Here is a 25,344-nt window from a genome sequence, read left to right as displayed (position 1 = left end):
AATCAACTGTTTACTAACTACTTTTTTTTTTTTTTTTCTCCACACACCACACACACACACACCCCAGGAAGCAGCCCGTGACAGCTGACTAACTCCCAGGTACCTATTTACTGCTAGGTAACAGGGGCACTTAGGGTGAAAGAAACTTTGCCCATTTGTTTCTGCCTCGTGCGGGAATCGAACCCGCGCCACAGAATTACGAGTCCTGCGCGCTATCCACCAGGCTACGAGGCCTCTGGTTGTGTGTGTGTGTGTGTGTGTGCGTGTGTGTGTGTGTGTGTGTGTGTGTGTGTGTGTGTGTGTGTGTGTGTGTGTGTGTGTGAGTGTGTGTGTGTTGTGAGAGGGGGTAGCACTGTGGGGGGGTGGGGTTGACCGGTGGAGGGATGACGTGAGGAAGAGGGAGAGCGAGAGAGTGAGAGAGAGAGGGAGAGCGAGGGAGAGTGTGGTAGAGAGGAATATATAGGGAGAGGTGAGGGATAGGAAGAGAGGGAGAGGAGAGGAGAGTAAGGGAGAGAGGAATGAGGGCAATCAGGAGGGTGGGGGACGGAGGGTCAGTCCTGGGAGTGAGGGGTGAGGTTGGCGGTAGGATAATTTTTGCGAGCGTGTGTGTGTGTGCGTGTATTTACTTTGGCGTGCTCTGGTGAGGTGAGGGTGGGGTCTACTTGGTGGGGCCGTAATGTAACACACAGGTGTGAAAACAAGTACCAGGCTGTGACTCTCAGCTACTTTTACATAGTTTTAACCTAAATACAAAGCTAATTGTTATATTAAGAACACTGTACCCCGTGTATGACTGACTTTGAGAGGCACTCACCTCCAAGACAACATCCCAAAGCACAGCTAGGTGATTTATTAAGCGATGTCTGCCTTAAGTGCTGTCGTTCCTGTAGGCCAGTGCTCCTCTCCACGTGGTGGTCCAACTGCCACTGTCTTGCCAAAAACTCGTTCTTTTTTAATTTTTTCTTATCTAATTTTATAAGAATTCACTATGATAAGCTATCACTGCGTTGCTGTATCCTTCATAGGACCAAAACTATGTTTTGGGCTCACTGGCACGTATATATCCCGGGAAAACTGAACTAATTCACGGACCGCCGGCCCACTCTTGTCTTCCTGACACTGTGAGTGTGTGTGTGTGTGTGTACTCACCTAGTTGTGCTTGCGGGGGTTGAGCTCTGGCTCTTTGGTCCCGCCTCTCAACTGTCAATCAACAGGTGTACAGGTTCCTGAGCCTATTGGGCTCTATCATATCTACACTTGAAACTGTGTATGGAGTCAGCCTCCACCACATCACTTCCTAATGCATTCCATTTGTCAACCACTCTGACACTAAAGAAGTTCTTTCTAATATCTCTGTGGCTCATTTGGGCACTCAGTTTCCACCTGTGTCCCCTAGTGCGTGTGCCCCTTGTGTTAAACAGCCTGTCTGTATCAACCCTGTCAATTCCCTTGAGGATCTTGAATGTGGTGATCATGTCCTCCCTAACTCTCCCTATACTCCAGGATTGGTTTGACATATGTGGTATATAATGTTCTGAAAGATTCCTTACACAAGTTTCTAAAGGCCGTTCTTATGTTAGCCAACCTGGCATATGCTGCTGCTGTTATCCTCTTGATATGAGCATCAGGGGACAGGTCTGGCGTGATATCAACCCCCAGGTCTTTCTCTCTCTCGGACTCTTGAAGAATTTCATCTCCCAAGTGATACCTTGTATCTGGTCTCCTGCTTCCTACCCCTATCTTCATTACATTACATTTGCTTGGATTAAACTCTAACAGCCATTTGTTCGACCACTCCTGCAGCTTGTCCAGGTCTTCTTGAAGCCTCAAGCTGTCCTCCTCTGTCTTAATCCTTCTCATAATTTTGGCGTCGTCAGCAAACATTGAGAGGAATGAGTCTATACCCTCTGGGAGATCATTTACGTATATCAGAAACAGGATAGGTCCAAGTACAGAGCCCTGTGGGACTCCACTGGTGACTTCACGCCAGTCTGAGGTCTCACCCCTCACTGTAACTCTCTGCTTCCTATTGTTTAGGTACTCCCTTATCCACTGGAGCGCCCTACCAGTTACTCCTGCCTGTTTCTCTAGCTTATGCATCAACCTTTTATGGGGTACTGTGTCAAAGGCTTTCCGACAGTCCAAAAAAATGCAGTCTGCCCACCCTTCTCTTTCTTGTTTAATCTTTGTCACCTGATCGAAGAATTCTATCAATCCTGTAAGGCAAGATTTACCCTCCCTGAACCCATGTTGATGGGTTGTGACGAAGTCTCTTCTCTCCAGATGTGTTACTAGGTTTTTTCTCACAATCTTCTCCATCACCTTGCACGGTATACAAGTTAAGGACACTGGCCTGTAGTTCAGTGCCTCTTGTCTGTCACCCTTTTTGTATATTGGTACTACATTAGCAGTCTTCCATATTTCTGGTAGGTCCCCCGTTTCCAGTGACCTACTATACACTATGGAGAGTGGTAAGCAAAGTGCTCCTGCACACTCTTTCAATACCCATGGCGAGATTCCATCCGGACCAACAGCTTTTCTTACATCCAGCTCCAATAGGTGCTTCTTGACCTCATCTCTTGTAATTTCGAACCTATCCAAGGTCACCTGGTTTGCTGCCACCTCTTCTAGCGCCGCGACATCTCCCTGTTCTATTGTAAAGACCTCCTGGAACTTTTTGTTGAGTTCTTCACACACCTCTTTGTCATTCTCTGTGTACCTGTCCTCGCCCACCCTAAGTTTCATCACCTGTTCTTTCACTGTTGTCTTCCTCCTGATGTGACTGTGTAGTAGCTTGGGTTCGGTCTTGGCTTTATTAGCTATATCATTTTCATACCTTTTCTCAGCTGCTCTTCTCACACTGACATACTCGTTCCTGGTTCTCTGGTATCTCTCTCTACTTTCTGGTGTTCTGTTATTACGGAAGTTCCTCCATGCCCTTTTGTTCTGCTCCTTTGCTTTCATACATTCCTTATTAAACCACGGATTCTTCCTTTGCTTCTCTGTTTTTTCCTGTCGGGCTGGGACAAACCTGCTTACAGCCTCCTGACATTTTTGGGTGACATAGTCCATCATGTCTTGTACGGACTTGGTTCCGAGTTCTGTGTCCCAATGTATATCCCATAGGAATTTATTCATTTCCTCATAGTTTCCCTTTCGGTACTCCAGCCCTTTGGTTCCCAGTTCTTTTTTGGGGGTGATAATTCCCAGCTCAACCAGGTACTCAAAGCTCAATACACTATGTCCACTCATTCCCAAGGGGGCTTCCAACTTAACTTCCCTTATATCCGACTCATTTAGGGTAAATATCAGATCAAGCAAGGCTGGTTCATCCCCTCCTCTCATTTTTGTCGGTCCCTTGACGTGTTGACTTAGAAAGTTTCATGTTGCCACATCCAGCAGCTTAGCTCTCCATGTGTCTGGGCCTCCATGTGGGTCTCTGTTCCCCCAATCTATCTTCCCATGGTTGAAGTCTCCCATGATTAGAAGTCTGGATCCGTTCCTGCTAGCCACAGAAGCTGTTCTCTCTATTATATTGATGGTGGCCAAGTTGTTTCTATCATATTCCTGTCTGGGTCTTCTGTCATTTGGTGGGGGGTTATATATAGGACTACTATTATAATTTTCTGTCCTCCAGTTGCTATGGTGCCTGTGTGTGTGTGAGAGTGTGTGTGTGTAATTACCTAAGTGTAATTACCTAAGTGTAGTTACAGGATGAGAGCTACGGTCGTGGTGTCCTGTCTTCCCAGCACTCTTTGTCATATAACGCTTTGAAACTACTGACGGTCTTGGCCTCCACCACCTTCTCACCTAACTTGTTCCAACCGTCTATCACTCTGTTTGCGAAAGTGAATTTTCTTATATTTCTTCGGCATCTGTGTTTAGCTAGTTTAAATCTATGACCTCTTGCTCTTAAAGTTCCAGGTCTCAGGAAATCTTCCCTATCGATTTTATCAATTCCTGTTACTATTTTGTATGTAGTGATCATATCACCTCTTTTTCTCCTGTCTTCTAGTTTTGGCATACTTAATGCCTCTATCCTCTCCTCGTAGCTCTTGCCCTTCAGTTCTGGGAGCCACTTAGTAGCATGTCTTTGCACCTTTTTCAGTTTGTTGATGTGCTTCTGAAGATATGGGCACTACACAACCGCTGCATATTCTAGCTTTGGCCTAACAAAAGTCGTGAACAGTTTCTTTAGTATATCGCCATCTATGTATTTAAAAGCAATTCTGAAGTTAGAAAGCGTGGCATAGGCTCCTCGCACAATATTCTTTATGTGGTCCTCAGGTGATAGTTTTCTATCTAGAACCACCCCTAGATCTCTTTCTTTATCAGAATTCTTTTAAGATTTCTCACATAATATATAGGTTGTGTGGGGTCTATGTTCTCCTATTCCACATTCCATAACATGGCATTTGTTATCATTAAATTACATTTGCCAAGTGGTGCTCCATATACTTATTTTGTCCAGGTCATCTTGAAGGGCATGACAATCATCTAAGTTTCTTATCTTACCTATTATCTTAGCATCATCAGCAAACATGTTCATATAATTCTGTATACCAACTGGCAGATCATTTATGTAGACAATAAACATCACAGGTGTAAGAACTGAACCCTATGGTACTCCACTTGTGACATTTCTCCAGCCCGATACATTGCCTCTGATCACTGCCCTCATTTTTCTATCAGTCAGAAAATTTTTCATCCATGTTAGAAGCTTACCTTTCACCCCTCCAATATTTTCCAGTTTCCAGAACAACCTCTTATGTGGAACTCTGTCGAAAGCCTTTTTAGGTCCAGATAAATGCAGTCAACCCAACCATCTCTTTCCTGTAATATCTCTGTTGCTCGATCATAGAAACTGAGTAAATTCGATACACAGGATCTTCCAGATCGAAAACCATACTGTCTGTCTGATATTATATAATTTCTCTCCAGGTGTTCTACCCATTTAGTTTTAATTATTTTTTCCAATATTTTGACTATTACTCTTGTCAATGATACAGGTCTATAATTAAGGGGGTCTTCCCTGCTGCCACTTTTGTAGATTGGAACTATGTGAGCCTGTTTCCACACGTCTGCTACGATTCCTGTACACAGGGATGCCTGAAAGATCAGGTGAAGTGGAATGCTGAGCTCAGATGCACATTCTCTCAGAACCCATGGTGAAACTCCATCTGGGCCAGCTGCTTTGTTCTTATTTAGCTCCTTGAGCATTTTTTCCACTTCGTCTCTAGACACCTCTATGTGCTCTATATTGTTCTCTGGAATTCTTATTGTGTCTGGTTCCCTGAAGATTTCATTGTGTACAAACACACTTTGGAACTTTTCGTTTAATTTTTCACACATTTCATTTTCCGTGAATCTATTTCCCATTTTCAACCTCTGAATATTATCCTTTATCTGAAATTTCTTGTTTATGAATTTATAGAATAGACCTGGTTCTGTTTTTCATTTGTCTGCAATCCCTTTTTCAAAATTTCTTTCTGCCTCTCTCCTCACTGCTGTGTAGTTGTTTCTCGCATCTTTGTATCGCTGGTATGTTTGGGGGTTTGGCCTCTTCCTGTATTGATTCCATTTTTTCCCATTATACTCACTAAAAAAATTTCTAAGGTTGCCATAATGTTCTCTCCTAAAGTCAGGTTTTTCAATTGCATCAACCTTCTTATTTTCTTCCAGATTATAACGCATTGCATACTTTATTTCCAAAAAAGACATGGTCATTTTTACCCAAGGGAGGAAGGTACTGAATGTCAAATATTTCTTCATCTTTCCTGGTAAACATCAAATCTAACATGGAGGGAACGTCCCCTTCCCTCATCCTCGTAGCTTGTTTAACACGTTGATACAAGAATGTTTCCAGGATGAGGTCTACAAATTTACAGGTCCAAAAATCTTCTGTTTTAGATTCATATGCTTCTCAGTCTATGGATTTCAAGTTGAAGTCGCCGACTATCAACAGTCGTGATCTATTGTTATCTGCTCTCGCTATGATCTCTCTCATTATTGTTATAAGACCTTCTCGTTTACTATCAAGCTCCTCCTTTAACCATGTGCTGCTTGGCAGTGGACTATATGCATTTATGATCATTAGTTTATCATCCTCATGGCAGATCTCTAGTGCTATTATGACAACTTCTTGTGGATTGGCAGTCATTATTTCGTTCACCTTTAGGTGTTCTTTCACCAGCACAGCAACGCCACCGCCTTTCCTAATTTTTCTGTCCCGTCTCCAAATTGAGTAGCCCCTTGGGAATATGACCTCATTTAAAATAACATCTTCAAGTTTTGTCTCCGTGAGTGCAACAATGTCTGGTGTCTGCAGCTGTATTACATCACTTAACTCCAGTATCTTCGATCTTACTCCATCTATGTTGGTGTATGCAATCTTCAGGAACTTGTTCCCCCTCTTCTTATTTTTCACTTCCCCTCTCTCTAATGATTTTGTTGGTTTGCCTTTATGTACCACTTTACTGGTCTGCCTACCCCTATCACTTTGTAGAAAAAAGAATTTATTTGTTCTTCATTCCTGCTCTCATTTAAACGTTTTGCCTCGGCGAGGTTCAGTTTCAGCTTCTCCCAATCTTCTTTTGAAAGATCTCGTCTTAACGACCACACTTTCCCATCCTCATCATTTTGTAATTTTATTGCATTCCTTAGTACTCCTTCCATCTGCTTGGCAACATTTAGGGTGATCCTCAAAGGTCGATCTTCCCCTTTTACATATCTGCCTATTCTCCTGTAGTCGCTCACATTCTCTATGGTTGTAAGACCTTCCACGAGGCCAACAATTTTATCTACTACTTTTGCTTCTTCTACAGCTCTCTCTGACCTAGATGTTATCTCCTTTTCTTTGCAGCCAAAAATTATCAGGGACTTACTCCGATCAACTGTGTTTTGCACCAACTTCGGGTTAGATGCCAATTCTTTTCTCACTTCCAGCCTAATGTTTGTTTTATCTTGGTTGCTGCAGTGTTTGACTTCCTTTACTGCTTCTTAAATTTTTTCCTGTTACATCAACCACTTGTGCTTAGGTGAGTTGCATATCTTTCTTGCACTGTTCTATTTCCTATTTAACTTCCTCCATCAGTGCTGACAAAAGCTTTTTCTCCTGTTGAATTTCCTTACCTAATCTATTGTAGTCATTTAAGTTTAAATTTACTTTAACTTCTTCCATAGATATATTTAAGAGTTTATTTTCTTCTTCCATGGCTTTGCAATTTGTTTCCAATTGATTCTTATCCTTGCACAAGTGTTTCACTAAACCCTCAAGACATACAACTTTGCTATTTAAATGGTCATTACTTTCTTTCAATTTACTATTTATTTCTACATGAGAGTTCACTATAGTATCTAATTTTACCAACTTGTTGTATAGACTGGTTATATCAATGCTTTCTTCATTGAATCCAGCAAAATTAAGGTCTGTTTTGTATTTCCTCTTGCTGGCGGCCATCTTAAATGTTCTTCTCTGCACTGGAAACACTAGGCCAACTTTTTCTCATCCAATTTTTCACTTCCCTTGGCACATTCCTGTAATCTCACCTAATTTTCAAAAGCACTATACCTTTATGTTCTCTGGGACACCACTCACTATCACCATCCTGTACTACAATATTTAAAATTGTTGAAATATGCTGCAGCTCCTCTTGTCTGCCTCTTGGGAAAGAACTGTGAGTGTGAATGTGTGTGTGTGTGCATGTAATAATAGTCATGTAAATCAAATACAACGAGAGCTTCAAAGGACCACCTTCTTCTATACAAAAAGGAGGAAAAATAAATCAATATAAATATAATCCAAGAATCAGTGTCCGATAGATCTACATTATTTCAATGAAATATTAAAAGGACATTAAATGGACTGTAGTCGATTTCAATCAAACGTTTTTGACGAGTTGTACATGAAAAGGGTTTCATCTGGCCCAAGTCTCAGCATCGTAGCATAAATATAAAGGGAGAAAAAAAATATTGAAGTGTCAAAATTATTCCAAAATGGTCAAAAACGATTATCAAACACAAGTGTCAACTGAGATCATGTCTATGACACTCGGCTATCACAAGAGCATATATTAAAAAAAATATTTAAATTAGTTTTATTAGCAAAAAATTTAAGTTAATTATTTTTTTTCAAAAAATTTTCATTTTTTTTTTATCGGACGATTTGCATGAAACTTATACACCTGACTGCACATAAGCCTATCTGTAAGGGTGCCAATTTTGGAGAAAACTGGTTGATGTCAACCTCAGCCACAGATGGCAGCACCATAGAGTATTATTTTCTTATATATTTAAAATGTTTTAAAATAACATAAATGTTTGAATAACTTTTTTCATTTTTTATTCAATTTACATGAAACTTACACCTTATATGTAAAGTGTATGTCTCTAAACTCCCAAATTATCGTTTTTTCCTAAGTTCATTTATTGATTTTTAATAGCAATAAACATGACATATTTCATAATTTTTGGGGGGAACTTTGAATATTTGTATTAGGAAAACTAAAGATGTTTTGGAAACTCCATAAGTTACGAACCTTTATTATATGCTAATGTGTCAGAAAAGTGTCATAGAATGATTATATCTGAGAATGTGTTTTTTTATTCACACATGAAAATGTGTAAAATTCGTTGAAAAAAAAAATTCTTTTTCTATTTACGCTGCAGTACTGAAACTTGGAACAATTGCAGCCCTTTTCATATACAACTAGTCAAAAAATATTGGTTGACATTGAACAACTTTTCCGAAACCGAAGTAATACGGGGCTTCACAACATGCGTTTCTCGACTCAAATACTCGTAGACGTAAATTCGTTGCCCAATCAACTTGTTGGAACTACTGAATAATGGAGGCCGTCTGGAGGAGAAGTCTTTCTCACCAGTTGAAGTAACGACCATGCTGTAATCACAGTTGTTATATAAAGAATGTCTAGATTAAATCAACTATACCACTATATATATTGTGGGGTCATGAGAAGAATGCAAACTAACTTGGGCTATTTTATCGCCTTGCTAAGATACAACGAGTAACCTACACGTCGGTTATTATGTGCACTCATAATCAACTCTAGTATGGACGATAATACATTACCCTCGCTGGAACAGTGTCTGTAATTCTTGGCAACACTACCGTCCCTGACGTCGCTGTTGCAGAATGTTGGATTACGGGACCAGACTCAAATCGAAAGTTCACGTCTTCTTCCCCACTAGCTCGGATATGCATGCGCAGAACGCTCCAAAGTTATCCCGAGTGTAAAGTTTTTTTTACTTGTTATTAATTAGGGAAGTAAGGACTCATGACAAGTACTGATGTCATGATTTAATATATTATATCATAATACCACTTCTTGCATGGCAATTGGTTTAATTAAAACTGCACAAAATAAACAAGATGGGTCGACATAAAATTATTTTACGTCGCAGTAATATCTACTGGAATAATTAATTTGATTATAGGATCGAGTTCAACATGCAATAGTATGCAAATTAAGCAGACCCTTTCATAGAAGATTATACTTAAAAAGAAGGAGTAAATAACTGAAATCGGTAAAATAACAGCAACATGTGGAATATTTCATGTTTCAACCTGTCGCTACCTTACATCGTCATGGAGACTAGGAAGGATTTGGTAGAATATGTGTCATAATAGAAAACATTAACGGTGTTAATTCTACGAATTAGTAATGTTAGTAAATACTAGAGTTAGTAACTGAATGAGGATAAAATGTTGGTTATTTCCAGCATAACGCCTGGGGGAGGGGGGAGGGAATCTCGGGTCGCAGTTCACTGTTGAGTACTGGCGTACCTATCCCTGCCCTGAAATTATATCATACAGTTAATGGGTTAGTACGCACATAACGGATGTCCTGAATCTGTTATAGCAGATAAGACAAAGTTTTAATTGGGAATATAAATGAATGTAATAACATTAAAGTGTTATATCATCTAAAAAACTAGAACTTTCTAAATCTACGGTAGATATATAACTTGTGTCTTTATGAGGTGTAAGGGTTAAATTACTCAGTCACAGATTGGTTCTGTAAACTCACAAATATTCAAGAATAGATGGTATTAATGTATAGACTGTATTCCACAAGACTACACATGAAAATTATTATTGACTATTGACTATTGACATGAAAATGAAATTGACTATTGACTATTGACATGAAAATGAAATTGACTATTTCCTTAACAGCATGAACTCCTGTAAATCCCCTCAATCATCAAATCTACCCGAGTCACTCAAACATCAGCCACTACCTTGGATCACATATGGACAAATATAACAGCTCCCCTTGTATCTGGTATAATCTACGACAGAACAACTGATCACTATCCTACCTTTCTCGTAGCGAATATGGACATAACACCACCAAAAATCAAGAAACTTTCATTTAGGTTAGACAGTGAATCAGCTTTAGGCAATCTTACAAATGCACTTCACAACATTAACTGGGATTCTGAATTCAATAATACCCAGGATATAAATTCATTAGCTATCCTCTTCCTCTCCAAAACTCTAAGCCTCTACAACCTTCATTATCCTCTTCTTACCAAGCAAGTAATTGACAAAAGATTAAACAATCCATGGCTCACAAGTTGCATTCTCAACTCAATCAACAAGAAACATGAATATGAAAAGAAACTTAGGATTGGCCTAGTTTCAAAGGAAGTAGCTAAAAGGTACTCATCAATGCTTACCAGTATCATAAGAAAGGTAAAACTTGCATATTATGTGAATTGATTCAATGAAGCAAAAGACAACATGAAAAGCACATGGAACACAATCTCTAGTATCCTAGGAATAAACAACACTCACATAACCAAATAAAACTCTATAAGGATGGAAATACACCGTCAACTGATTTAGAAATGGCAAATGAATTTAATAGCTTCTTTTCATCGGTTGGTGCTAATCTTACCAGTAAAATCCCACACACTCAGACACATATCAACACATATCTCTCAGGCAGCTATCCAAACTCTCTTCTCCTTTCACCAATCAGCCCGGCAGATGTTGTGTCCATCATACACTCTCTAAAAACCAAGACAGGGAACACCAGTAAAATTCCATCCATTGTGTACAAGAGCGCCCCCCATGGCCTTGCCCCACCCACAGCTCTACTGTTCAACAAATCTATAGAGTGTCACACCTTCCCTGATATCCTTAAAAAAGCAAGAGTAACGCCAGTCCATAAAGAAGGCAATCCGTCGGACATAAACAATTATAGGCCAATATCAAATCCACCCATTCTATCAAAAATATTTGAAAAAATTATTTACAAACAGCTCTATTCCTACCACATAAAATTCGACATACTCAGCCCCTGCCAGTTTGGCTTCCGGTCCCAAAAGAGCACCAATGACGCAATCATTAGTCTCCATGACGTTATCTACTCAGCTCTTGACAAAAATGAGTTTCCGATTGAACTCTTCATTGACCTAAGAAAAGCCTTTGATACTGTCAATCACAACTACCTCTTACTTAAACTACAGCACTATGGAATCCGAGGCCTTGCCCTTGACTACATCCGATCCTATCTTAGTGACAGACACCAATGTGTAACCATCAATGATACAACTTCTTCCACTCTACCAATTACCGTTGGAGTGCCACAGGGCAGTATCTTAGGACCTCTTCTATTTCTTTATATATATATATATATATATATATATATATATATATATATATATATATATATATATATATATATATATATATATATATATATATATATATACATATATATATACATATATTAGTATATTTTGGTAGCAGTCTTTCCTGTAGACATATTTTATTAAATATGACCGAAAAAGTAAGATTAATAATTCTAACACGAATTTTCTCAATCTTTCGTACATTATGCTTCACTGTTGGAGGTAAATCAAAAATCACTTCTCCAAAATTCATTTTTATTTCTAGTCTGACGCGACACGGGCGCGTTTCGTAAAACTTATTACATTTTCAAAGACTTCACAAATACACAACTGATTAGAACTTGCGTTTCCCTGATTTTATATCTACATTTGAGTGAGGTGGGAAGGGTGATGTGGCATTACATTTGAGTAAAGTGGGAAGGATGATGTGGCATTAGAGGATATTAATAGGGTATTAAAAGTATCAACACAAGACAGAACACGAAACAATGGATATTGAATAGAAGTGTTTGTAGAAAGCCTATTGGTCCATATTTCTTGATGCTTCTATATTGGAGCGGAGTCTTGAGGTGGGTAGAATATAGTTGTGCAATAATTGGCTGTTGATTGCTGGTGTTGACTTCTTGATGTGTAGTGCCTCGCAAACGTCGAGCCGCCTGCTATCGCTGTATCTATCGATGATTTCTGTGTTGTTTACTAGGATTTCTCTGGCGATGGTTTGGTTATGGGAAGAGATTATATGTTCCTTAATGGAGCCCTGTTGTTTATGCATCGTTAAACGCCTAGAAAGAGATGTTGTTGTCTTGCCTATATACTGGGTTTTTTGGAGCTTACAGTCCCCAAGTGGGCATTTGAAGGCATAGACGACGTTAGTCTCTTTTAAAGCGTTCTGTTTCGTGTCTGGAGAGTTTCTCATGAGTAGGCTGGCCGTTTTTCTGGTTTTATAGTAAATCGTCAGTTGTATCCTCTGATTTTTGTCTGTAGGGATAACGTTTCTATTAACAATATCTTTCAGGACCCTTTCCTCTGTTTTATGAGCTGTGGAAAAGAAGTTCCTGTAAAATAGTCTAATAGGGGGTATAGGTGTTGTGTTAGTTGTCTCTTCGGAGGTTGCATGGCTTTTCACTTTCCTTCTTATGATGTCTTCGATGAAACCATTGGAGAAGCCGTTATTGACTAGAACCTGCCTTACCCTACAGAGTTCTTCGTCGACTTGCTTCCATTCTGAGCTGTGGCTGAGAGCACGGTCGACGTATGCGTTAACAACACTCCTCTTGTACCTGTCAGGGCAGTCGCTGTTGGCATTTAGGCACATTCCTATGTTTGTTTCCTTTGTGTAGACTGCAGTGTGGAAACCTCCGCCCTTTTCCATGACTGTTACATCTAGAAAAGGCAGCTTCCCCTCCTTTTCCGTCTCGTAAGTGAAACGCAGCACGGAACTCTGCTCAAATGCCTCCTTCAGCTCCTGCAGATGTCTGACATCAGGTACCTGTGTAAAAATGTCGTCAACATACCTGCAGTATATGGCCGGTTTCAAGTTCATGTCGACTTAGACTTTTTGCTCGATGGTACCCATGTAGAAGTTTGCAAACAGGACACCTAGGGGAGAACCCATAGCGACCCCATCTACTTGCTTATACATGTGCCCATCCGGGCTCAAGAAGGGTGCCTCTTTAGTACAAGCTTGGAGTAGTTTCCTCAGAATACTTTCTGGCATGTCAAGAGGAGTACAGGCTGGATCACGATACACTCTGTCGGCTATCATTCCGATTGTCTCGTCCACAGGTACGTTGGTAAACAGCGATTCTACGTCCAACGAGGCTCTTATCCCTGTGGCCCGTGCGCCCCGCAGTAAGTCCACAAATTCCTTTGGAGACTTCAGGCTGAAGGCGCAAGGAACATAAGGAGTCAGCAGGCCGTTGAGTCGCTTCGCCAATCTGTACGTGGGTGTGGGTATCTGGCTAATGATTGGCCGAAGTGGGTTTCCAGGCTTGTGCGTCTTGACATTTCCATACGCATATCCAGGTTTATATTCCCCAATGATCTTTGGCAGGTGGAGTCCGGATTTCTTGGCGTTCACAGTTTCGATCAGTTTGTTGACCTTTGCTTTTAATTCGGCTGTAGTGTCCTTCGTTACCCTTTGGAACTTAGTTTGGTCAGAGAGTATGATGTTCATTTTCGCCAGATATTCGTCTTTTTTAAGAATGACATATATTGGCGACTTGTCACCTCTCCTGACAACTATCTCCTTGTTCTCACGAAGGCTTTTAGCTGCCGCTCTAAGCTCGGGGGACAGTATGGTGCTTCTGTAGTTGCCTCGATTCTTTCCTCCTTCTGCAATAAGTTCTGCTTGTAAGGTATCTTTGGTAGTGACCTTCTTTTGTGTCTCGAGGTCGAATATGTCGTCCAACAGAATTTCCAACTCCACTTTCCGGGCCATTTCACTCGGTCTGGACATAACATGACAGTTTATGCCCAGATTTAGGAGAGTGACTTGGTCCTCAGTGAGGTTAATTCCTGCAAGGTATTGCAGGAATTGTCTTGTGTTGATATTAATATTCCTGTCTTGTGTTGATACTTTTAATACCCTATTAATATCCTCTAATGCCACATCATCCTTCCCACTTTACTCAAATGTAATGCCACATCACCCTTCCCACCTCACTCAAATGTAGATATAAAATCAGGGAAACGCAAGTTCTAATCAGTTGTGTATTTGTGAAGTCTTTGAAAATGTAATAAGTTTTACGAAACGCGCCCGTGTCGCGTCAGACTAGAAATAAAAATGAATTTTGGAGAAGTGATTTTTGATTTACCTCCAACAGTGAAGCATAATATACATATATATATATATATATATATATATATATATATATATATATATATATATATATATATATATATATATATATATATATATATATATATATATATATATATATATATATATATATATATATATATATCAATGATCTGCCTAATGTCTCTAATATTCTTAAACCTATATTGTTTGGTGACGATACTACCCTTATCTATTCAGACCCCACATTCACTAAATAATGTTGTGAATAATGAATTAAAAAAAGTCCACTTATGGATGTCAGCTAACAAACTAACATTAAAAATAGAAAAGACCTACTACATCTTATTTGCAAGCAAATCATCAAATGCAATTCAGCTACAGATAGACAATATTAACATCAGTAATAAAAATAATGGAAAGTTTCTTGGCCTATTCCTAGACAAGAGACTCAACTTCAACACCCACATTCAACACATAACTAAGAAAGTCTCTAAAACAGTTGGTATACTATCTAAAATAAGATATTATGCTCCTAACTCTGCTCTCCTCTCACTATATTATGCACTAATCTACCCCTATCTTAATTATGGTATCTGTGCATGGGAGTCTATCACTGCAAACCACCTTAAGCCCATCATCACGCAGCAAAAATCTGCTATCAGAATAATAACTAACTCTGCTTTCAGACAACACTCAGGTCCCTTGTTTAAATCTCTAAACTTGCTAAATATTAACTCCCTCCACACATTCTCTTGTGTCAACTACACTTACAAAAACCCTGTTCTTAAATGCAAACCATGCTCTGAAACTCTCCCTGGACAGATGTAATAGGACCCATTATCATCACACCAGAAATAAATATCTCTTTGATATCCTCAGAGTCAAACTTAATCTGTGTAAACACTCTGCAAATTAAGGGACCTAGTCTATGGAACTCACTCCCTAGTGAATTGAAAAGCTGTCAAACTTTTGTCTCATTTAAAAGCAAAACCAAAAAGTACCTAATTTCATCTTCGTAGTTTTCTACACTGAGCTTTAAATTTGCTCTTTATCTAGTGTTACTCAATCTCCCAATTTTTATGTACTTAACATACATACTTTTTTATGTACAAACAACCTTATCATTGTGTTATTGCTGTCTTCTTTTATGTGCTAGCCATATGCTGTATTGTGCCTACCAATTTTTGTCAACTACCATTCAAGCTGTCATTGCAATCAATCTGAGCTACCTATGTGCTTTAATATACCTACAATTTTCTCTCATCTTTTATTTTTTTTCTTGCCTTGTAACTGTTATCATTTTTTATAAATTTTACAAGTATTTACCTACTTAAAATTTTCTTAGATTAAGGACCGGCCCGAAATGCTGCGCGTACTAGTGGCTTTACAAGATTGTAATTACTATATTATATTTCCTCACAATCCCAATGTACCTTCTTGTATATATATAAATAAATAAATAAATAAATAAATAAAATAAATTATAAATTAATATCTTATTATGTCATTCAAGATCAAGAAGACTTCGAATTAACAGTGAGGTCACTGTCTAGGGCCATAGTGACTTGCACCTGTTGAGTTGCTGGACATCAACCCAACACCGTATTTATTTTATTTTATTTTATTTTATTTATGCATATACAAGAATGTACATAAGGAATGTGAGGATACAAATATGGTAATTACAGTCTTGTAAAGCCACTAGCACGCGCAGCGTTTTGGGCAGGTCCTTAATCTAAGAAAATTTTAAGGAGGTAAATACTTGCAAAATTTATAGACAAAAAAATGTTAACAGATTACATGGAATGAAAAAAAAGATGAGATCATAGATGAGAAGATGAGAAGATGAAGATGAGAAGATCGTATCATCATGATCGACTTAAATTCGAATGACAAATGATCTACATTCAATCAGAATTAAAGTATTGTTGAAGTTTCAGTTTACATTGTCGAGCAGCGACTCTAGATGGTCATGTACTCTGTTGAACAGCATCACTGTCTTCTGAAACTTGTGATAAAGTTGACTATGTTGAACATTCATGTTCAGCTAGTTCTAGAGGTGCCAATTTTTCCAATGTTTTCAAGGTAGTAGTGCCTTGACACTGAACCTTGACAATTCGCAGGATACCTTGGCGATCTGGGTGTACATCGACAGTTTTGCCTATAGGCCAATCTGACCTGGGTCCATCACTGTCAACTAGGACTAGATCTCCTGGATGAAGTTGAACTTTATTATACTGGCTCGTAGCTCCATATTGGTATACTCTCAGAGCGGTGAGATATTCACAAGTCCACACTTCATTCCATTTCTATATTACCCTTGAAAGATGTTTATAACTTTCCACCAAGTCACTCCTATCAACATGTGAAAGATCTGCTGGATCCTCGTCTGCTCAGAGGTATCAGAGGGGCCCAGAAGACCACCATGAATCAAATGAGAGGGACTCAGGGGTTCTCTCTCGGAGAAGTCATCTGAAAGGCAGGTCAATTGTCTGTTATTGACTCTTGCCTCTATTTCTGTGACAAGGGTTTGGAGTTCAGTGAGATTAATCTTCTGACGGTGTAAGGCCTTTCTTAGGCATTTTGTGATAGTTCCCACAATTCGTTCATTAAAACCACCTTGCCACGGGGCTCTTGGAGGTATAAATTTCCAGTGGAACTGTCTCTGTTTTTGTACTGACTGTACCTCTAGATGGTTCCATATCTCTCTGAAGCATGCTTCTCCGGCCACGAAATTTGACCCATTATCTGAGATCATCAATTTGGGACAGGATCTGCCTGCAGCAGTTCTACGAAAGGCTTGGATAAAGGCTTCTACACTCATGTCAGAAGTTACTTCTAAGTGCACGCGTTGTGTGGTTGCACACATGAAGAGGCAAATATAGGCTTTCATCGGAATTTTATCTGGAGTGCCTGTTAAAATTTAATCTCCCGTGTAGTCAACACCTGTGGTCTCAAAAGGATGAAGGTGAACAACTCGCTCCTTGGGGAGTGATGGAGGTCCTGGATAAGGACACACTCGAACATCATACCTCGTGCAAACTACACAAGGTTTAATAAGTGATTTGACAGTTTGGCGACCTTGGGGGAGCCAGAATTTCTGTCTAAGATCAGTGAGAGTGATCAATTTATGTGTGAAGCAGACGTCCTCCACACTTTAATATACTGTGGTTATTTGAATCATACCAAGTGCCCAGAGACTTAGTCAGCTTATCTGGAAGATTGTCATATTCACTCCCATGAGTCTCTTGTTGAGCTCGTTTGATGCAATATTTGATAGGACTGGGAAATCGATGTTGGATCCCTATCTTGTTGAGAAAATCGAATACGATTTCTGTTACTCTTAGTAATTTACCTAAATTACAGTAATGATGAGGATTGATAAGCAAAGACTGAGGAGGCTCTGGATCCACCATGGGTGTAGTGATGTAGGTCACTATGCCTTGAGGCTTTTGTTTAGGCCACTAACCAGTATTCAGCCATGGGGGTCCATTAAACCACATCTGGGCTTTAACTGACTATTTTAACGTTAATCCTCTTGATAAGTAAATGGCTGGATTGTTCTTAGTAGGGACATGTCTCAATTTATATCCAGCAGAAAGTTCATGTATTTCCCTAACTTGGTTACTAACGTAGGGAGTTTCGTTATTATTTCTTACCCACTGAAAGACTGCCGCGTTGTCTGACCACACTACTATCTCACCAAAGTGAATATTACTGAGAATCTTGGTCAGGCAATGAGCCAACCTTACTCCTACTAATAAAGTCGTTACCTCCATTTGAGGTAAGGACCTCTTTTTAATTGGAGTCACTCTTGCCTTTGAAGTAAGCAGAAAGGATTGTTGTGTGTTAACTAAATAGGCTACTGCACCATTCGCTTTGCCTGAGGAATCGCAAAACACATGTAAATCGGTGGGCAAGTTCTGTCCTAAGGCGTTACGTTAAAATTTCAGAACACTTAGTTTATTGAAATCTGTAGTTAATGTCTGCCATTTGTCTTGCAGTTCAATTGGTAACGGATCAACCCAACCCATATTTTTCTGCCAGCACTCCTGCATGAGGAGTTTACCCTTAATTAAAATAGGACTAAGCAAGCCCAAAGGGTCAAAGCGTTGACTGATATATGAGAGTAACTTTCTCATGGTTAGGAGTGATTTGTTAGTTTCCACTGACTTGACATTCAACTCGTCAGTAGACGTGTTCCATTCCTTGCCTAGAACCTTTAATGTATTAGGTACCTGATAGTCTGGAAATTCTTTCTCGATTATCTGGTTTAATAGTTGGTTATTAGAGGCCCATGATTGCAATGGCATATTGGCTCCTAGCAATTCCCAATTAGCCTCATGGTAAATTTCTACCAATTTATTTTCATCATTAGTTGTTCCCTGGAAGTTGTCCACGTACAGGTTGTTACTAATTTCAGCCTTATAGGAACTCTTAGATTTCTTCAAATGAGTATCCAAAGTAGCTTGGAGTAAAAATGGTGGAGATGTGGCTCCGAATAGTACTGAAGCAAACCGGTAGGTGATGACGTCACTATTAGGATCTTGTGGATCCTTTACCAAGAGATATTTAGTAAAGTCGCGATCCTACTCTTGCAAGCCTTCTCTTAAAAAAGCTTTACTGATATCTGCAGGTATAGGCGAAAATCCCAGAGCGAAATCACAACAGTACATCTTGTAGCCTTTGGGTTAGGCTAGGTCCAGTTTGTAGACAATCAATTAATGAGACACTCTCTACCTTTAATTTGCCACTGCAGTTGAAAACTATTCTAATTGGCATCGTCACTGATTCTTTCATGACAGCATGATGTGGTAAATAATGACCTGTTTTATGATCATCTCTATCAACAACTTATATAAATTTATTGTTAAGTTGTTGTTGTATTAATTCATGATACAGTTTCAATTTATCAGGTTGTTTCTGTAACCTAACTAACTGAGATTTTAATTGGGATGCTGCCATAAAATAATTTACTGGATGTTGTGGATGATTAAAATTCCATGCCAGCTTCACCCAATACTGTTTGTCTTTGTACACACCAGTATCAAGATATTACTGATAAGTCCATATATCATCTGGACTAGGCTTTTCAGGAACTATACCCAAGGTGTCTAAATCCCATAATTTATGTATGGGGGAACTAGACTCATCATCCTCAGATATGTCTCTGATCTGTAGGGGGTGACTGTTCAGAGCCTAGTCACGTCACTAGATAATTATTTTATTGTTTGACAGTTGATGTAGAATTTTGCTGGAAAAGTACCGGTCCTGTTGGCAACTTGCCTTCAGCCGATAACAACAAATTCATACCTTATTGTCAAGTGCATCCAGTTATAAATTTAAAATAGTAATCAGCTCCAATAAGGATCCCAACGTCACTGAGACTATCTGAATCTATTTTGTAATCAGCCTGCCTCATGCCACTATGTTCGAGATGTTTAACTGTGTGGCCAAGAACTGTAACCAGCAAATCAGAAGGAATCATGTCCACAATTACTGCTTGCATTGGGCTGGTATAACCTCCTAGACGTACCAACAATTTAACAACTTGGTAGTCACGAGGTCCACTATTTGTCAAGAATCCAGATATATTTAATTTCACCCGATCATCAGTTTTCAATTTCTACTGCTCATTTAAGTGTTGTGTAATAAAGGTCTTCTGTGAACCTTTGTCAAAAAAGACCATGAGTGTTAATCCTAGATTTCTCGTTTATTAATATTAATTGAACCGTGGGCAATGTAGTGGTATTACCCGACTCAGTTGCAAGTACATTTATTTCTTGATGCACCTTGCAGTATTGTACTGATGTAGAATTAGTAGAGTCCTTATGAGGATTCGTTGATTTTGATTGGGCCTTTCTACACAAGGCGTAATGATGTACATCTTTGTTGCACTTGTTGCACAAACATAAGGTGACCGTAGTTATTAGGATCGTGAGAACCCATGCACTTTGTGCATCTGTGTAATTCATGCAGGCGTTTAATCCTAGAACTACTGTTGGAGTAGTTATAACACTTGTAAGAGGTTACACAGAACAAACACACTCTCTATTGTAGGATTTGTTGTCTTAGTAGGCATATCAACTACAGTTTCAGAGGGAGTTACAGAGTAAATGCTTATGCTACTGCTCTTATTTCTAGTGAAGGGAATAGATTTAGGTTTGTGTTTATTGGAGTTTATGAAAGTCGAGTTTGAGTGTACTGAATTCTAAGCATTAGGCTGTTAGGACAATGGTTTAATCCTATCATGAGTCCTTAGCCTTTTAACAGTGATTCTTAATCCCTCAAAAATTTGACCGAGAGAGAGAATCTCGGTTTTGTAATGAGAGCAGATTTCTGCTAAAACATCACAAGAACGTTTCCTCTGTATAGTAACTTAATCGACCATTTGGAAGCTGATACATTAACTTTTGTTCCTAAGGCTTTCACAAGTGACTATCTCCAACCTGAAGTTCTGAGGGGAGTCTGGTCTGTTACTTGGTGAATTCAAATCTAATAACTGATAATACAATTTAGCTATACATAATTCTTTGTTATTGATCTGTAACAGCTGTATAGCTACATCATAATCACTCTCAGTGAGAGATAAATTGGTTACTATTTGCTTAGCTTTCCCTTTGAGAAGGCTGTGAAGCAAAGAAAACTTAGACACCTTATCAATAGAAGTCTTTTGAATGAACATGGACATTAAATGACATCCAAAATGTATCCCAGTTTTCTTCATCCAGTCCAGCAAAGGCAGGCAATTCTAAAGAAGGTAAACGAGCCTCTGCCTGTAATACACTGGGTTGTGATACAGTCACTTTTGGATTCACTTTATGGTTTTCTACCAAATCAAGTAGAACTATCAATTTATCCTGGGTGTCATCTTCGTATTGAGATGTTTCTGCTATGGTTTGGTCTATTTCATCAGGAGCAATGTTTGCATCATTTAGTTCATTGATGTAAGATGCAATCATAGACTTGACTTTACCAAATTTAAGATCAGCTACTCTCAGTGATACCTCAAATTTAAGGTAATGAATGGGAGTTGCCTTTGTTAAGGTTTCAGACTTATTAAGCAGTCTAGTTAATCCCCTTTAAGGCCTGTTAAGGATCTCATCAGCTTCTCAGGAGTAGCCATAGTGACTTTATGTTCAAGTTTTGTGGGACTTGAATAAGTGTTACTGAGGTAACTTGGATACTTGCTATTTATTTGCAAGTATTGTGAGGATAGCCTAATAAAATAAGACTGGGTTACGCATTACCTCGTTTGGAGGTTATATTTACCTACCTAATAATGAGTAACTAATATTTGAGTAGTACTTGAATGTCACTATTGGAAGTTCGTTTGGCTAGCTCTTCTTTATTATCATTCGATGTGATAGTGATATTCAGTAGCACTCAAAAAATATAAACGAAATAATACGGTAAATTACACAATAAATATTTATGTATCCCACCCTATTGAAGGTCAGCACAATAGTAAATAATATTATATATATATATATATATATATATATATATATATATATATATATATATATATATATATATATATATATATATATATATATATATGTTCGATGTTCCCTTCTGGAATCTTAATTTTAAGATGAATAGGAAACCAGGGATATACTGAACATCTTGTTTCAGATTCTTTACTTTAAAATACATAACGTTGCTAATACTTCTCGTATTCATCATCAGATCTAAAAGAAAAAACAGAAATCACAATCAAATAACTAGTAAACAAAGAACTCATACTGAATATAAATGCCTATCAAAGAAAGGAAAATGTTTTAAAAACAAAACACTTAAGCTCACTTAAAGTGATCAATACTAATAAAACTTATTAACTGTCACATATATAAAACTTATTTAAAAATCCATTAAACTACAAGATGAATTTTATAACTACTAAAACAAACCATTCTATTAAACTTACGTGAAGTGATCAGAAGTGAAACTTGATACCCGACACATAAACACTAAACATTATAACAAATATTCATATAAAGAATACAAATCTACAAAAAATGTATATAAAATACAAACAGAATAAACGACAACTGTAAAGTACTTACCAAAATCTTATAAAAACTCAAATATTAAATAAAACTAAATACCCAAAAATGTATTATATATCCTAAATTAAAGATTATAATAATGTACAATGTCAAGACTTGAAATAAGTAAGAAAGGGCAAAGACATGGTAAACTAAACAAAATTATAATAAAATTAAACTACCAGAATGAACTATAAATCAAATTACAGGGCCTACTGTGCACTATACAGTGTACAATTGAACAGCTGAAAGGTTGCTATTTAACAGAGGCCACAGTTCCTTTATATATAAGGATTCCATTACTCTCAAATCTGACTGGCCATTCATACAAGTGTCCAGAATTTTAAAATCGGATACCAGCAGAGAATGATCAAACTCATAACAATGGTTTCTAATCTCCGAAAATGCTGGTTTAGACAATGGTAATCCAGTCCTAAAAGATAATCCCCGGTGCTCAAGTATCCTAATCTTAAAGTTCCGAATGGAACTCCCGATATATCCAGCATTACAGCTGGAACAATTATACATATATACGACATTTGAGCACAAGGGGGTAGGCACTTTATCTTTAATTTTAAAATAAGAGCCTATGGTATTTGTGTTGACAAAAATAAATCTAAAGTCTACTTGAGGATAACAATGCTGCAACAGTCTCCTCAAACGACTCCTTACAGAAAAACTAATAGTGCCATAAAATGGTAATTTAATATATTTAAGATCCCTTTCCACTGTAGTAATAATACACGATGGGTGAAACTTCTTATTTAAGTAATTCCTTATAAAGGTATAAACCATATGCAAAGGATAACCATTATTTGAAAAAAAATTCAGAAGAAAATTAATTTCTTGATCAAAGTTATTCCAGTTTGAACATAAAACGAAGGCCCTATTCAGTTGAGTGTTAATTGCATTTTTCTTAAAAATATCAGGAACAAAAGAATTATAATTTAAACCTAAACCAGTAAAAGTTGGTTTCCTAAAAACATTAGTGTTGAACCCATTAAGGTTATTCACTTTGACATCAAGAAACGACAATGAATTATTCACTTCACACTCTGCAGTAAACCGTATATTACTATGTTGTGCATTAAGATACTCTCTAAATTTCTCAATATGACATTGGTCCTTAAGTAACAAAAAAGTGTCATCTACATATCTCCTGTACAAGACTGGTTTAAAGTCCAAAGGACATTTATCAAGCCAATTTATTTCATGAAAACTCAAAAAAGCATTAGCCAGTGCAAGACCTAAAGGAGACCCCATTGCTACTCCATCAATTTGTTTATAATATTTATTATTAAACATAAAGACAGAGTCTTTAACCGCTATTTCTAACAGCCGTCTGAATATTTTACTACAAAATCCAGACACTAAATTAGTGTCAGCAAATAATTGATTTACACAGATATCAGTGGTTTCCAACAAAGGAATATTAGTAAAAAGTGATTCAACATCGAAACTGGCCATTATAGTTTGGAACTCAAAATTTAAAGAGGAAAGTTCTTTTACAAAACCCTGAGAATTTCTCACAGTAAATTCATTGTGCGTTAATGGTTCTAATAATGGAACCAGAAACTTTGCCAGTTTATAATTAAAAGTGCCAATCGCTGATAAAATAGGACGAATCGGTATACCTGTTTTATGAACTTTAGGTAACCCGTATAAGATGCCTGGCTTAGAGCCAGTTGCAAGTAAAAAGTGATGTTGAATCACTTTTTACTAATATTCCTCTGTTGGAAACCATTGATATCTGTGTAAATCAATTATTTGTTGACACAAATTTAGTGTCTGGATTTTGTAGTAAAATATTCAGACGGCTGTTAGAAATAGCGGTTAAAGTCTCCGTCTTTATGTTTAATAATAAATATTATAAACAAATTGATAGAGTAGCAATGGGGTCTCCTTTAGGTCCTGCACTGGCTAATGCTTTTTTGAATTTTCATGAAATAAATTGGCTTGATAAATGTCCTTTGGCCTTTAAACCAGTCTTGTACAGGAGATATCTAGATGACACTTTTTTGTTATTTAAAGACCAATGTCATATTGAGAAATTTAGAGAGTATCTTAATGCACAACATAGTAATATACGTTTTACTGCAGAGTGTGAAGTTGATAATTCATTGTCGTTTCTTGATGTCAAAGTGAATAACCTTAATGGGTTCAACACTAATGTTTTTAGGAAACCAACTTTTACTGGTTTAGGTTTAAATTTTATTTCTTTTGTTCCTGATATTTTTAAGAAAAATGCAATTAACACTCTACTGAATAGGGCCTTCGTTTTATGTTCAAAGTGGAATAACTTTGATTAAGAAATTAATTTTCTTGTGATTTTTTTTTTCAAATAATGGTTATCCTTTGCATATGGTTTATACCTTTATAAGGAATTTCTTAAATAAGAAGTTTCACCCATCGTGTAGGATTATTACAGTAGAAAGGGATCTTAAATATATTAAATTACCATTTTATGGCACTATTAGTTTTTCTGTAAGGAGTCGTTTGAGGAGACTGTTGCAGCATTGTTATCCTCAAGTAGACTTTAGATTTATTTTTGTCAACACAAATACCATAGGCTCTTATTTTAAAATTAAAGATAAAGTGCCTACCCCCTTGTGCTCAAATGTCGTATATATGTATAATTGTTCCAGCTGTAATGCTGGATATATCGGGAGTTCCATTCGGAACATTAAGATTAGGATACTTGAGCACCGGGGATTATCTTTTAGGACTGGATTACCATTGTCTAAACCAGCATTTTCGGAGATTAGAAACCATTGTTATGAGTTTGATCATTCTCGGCTGGAATCCGATTTTAAAATTCTGGACACT

Source organism: Procambarus clarkii, chromosome 29 (genome assembly GCF_040958095.1).
Source record: "Procambarus clarkii isolate CNS0578487 chromosome 29, FALCON_Pclarkii_2.0, whole genome shotgun sequence".
Taxonomy (NCBI): domain Eukaryota; kingdom Metazoa; phylum Arthropoda; class Malacostraca; order Decapoda; family Cambaridae; genus Procambarus; species Procambarus clarkii.
This window is presented reverse-complemented; position numbering follows the sequence as displayed.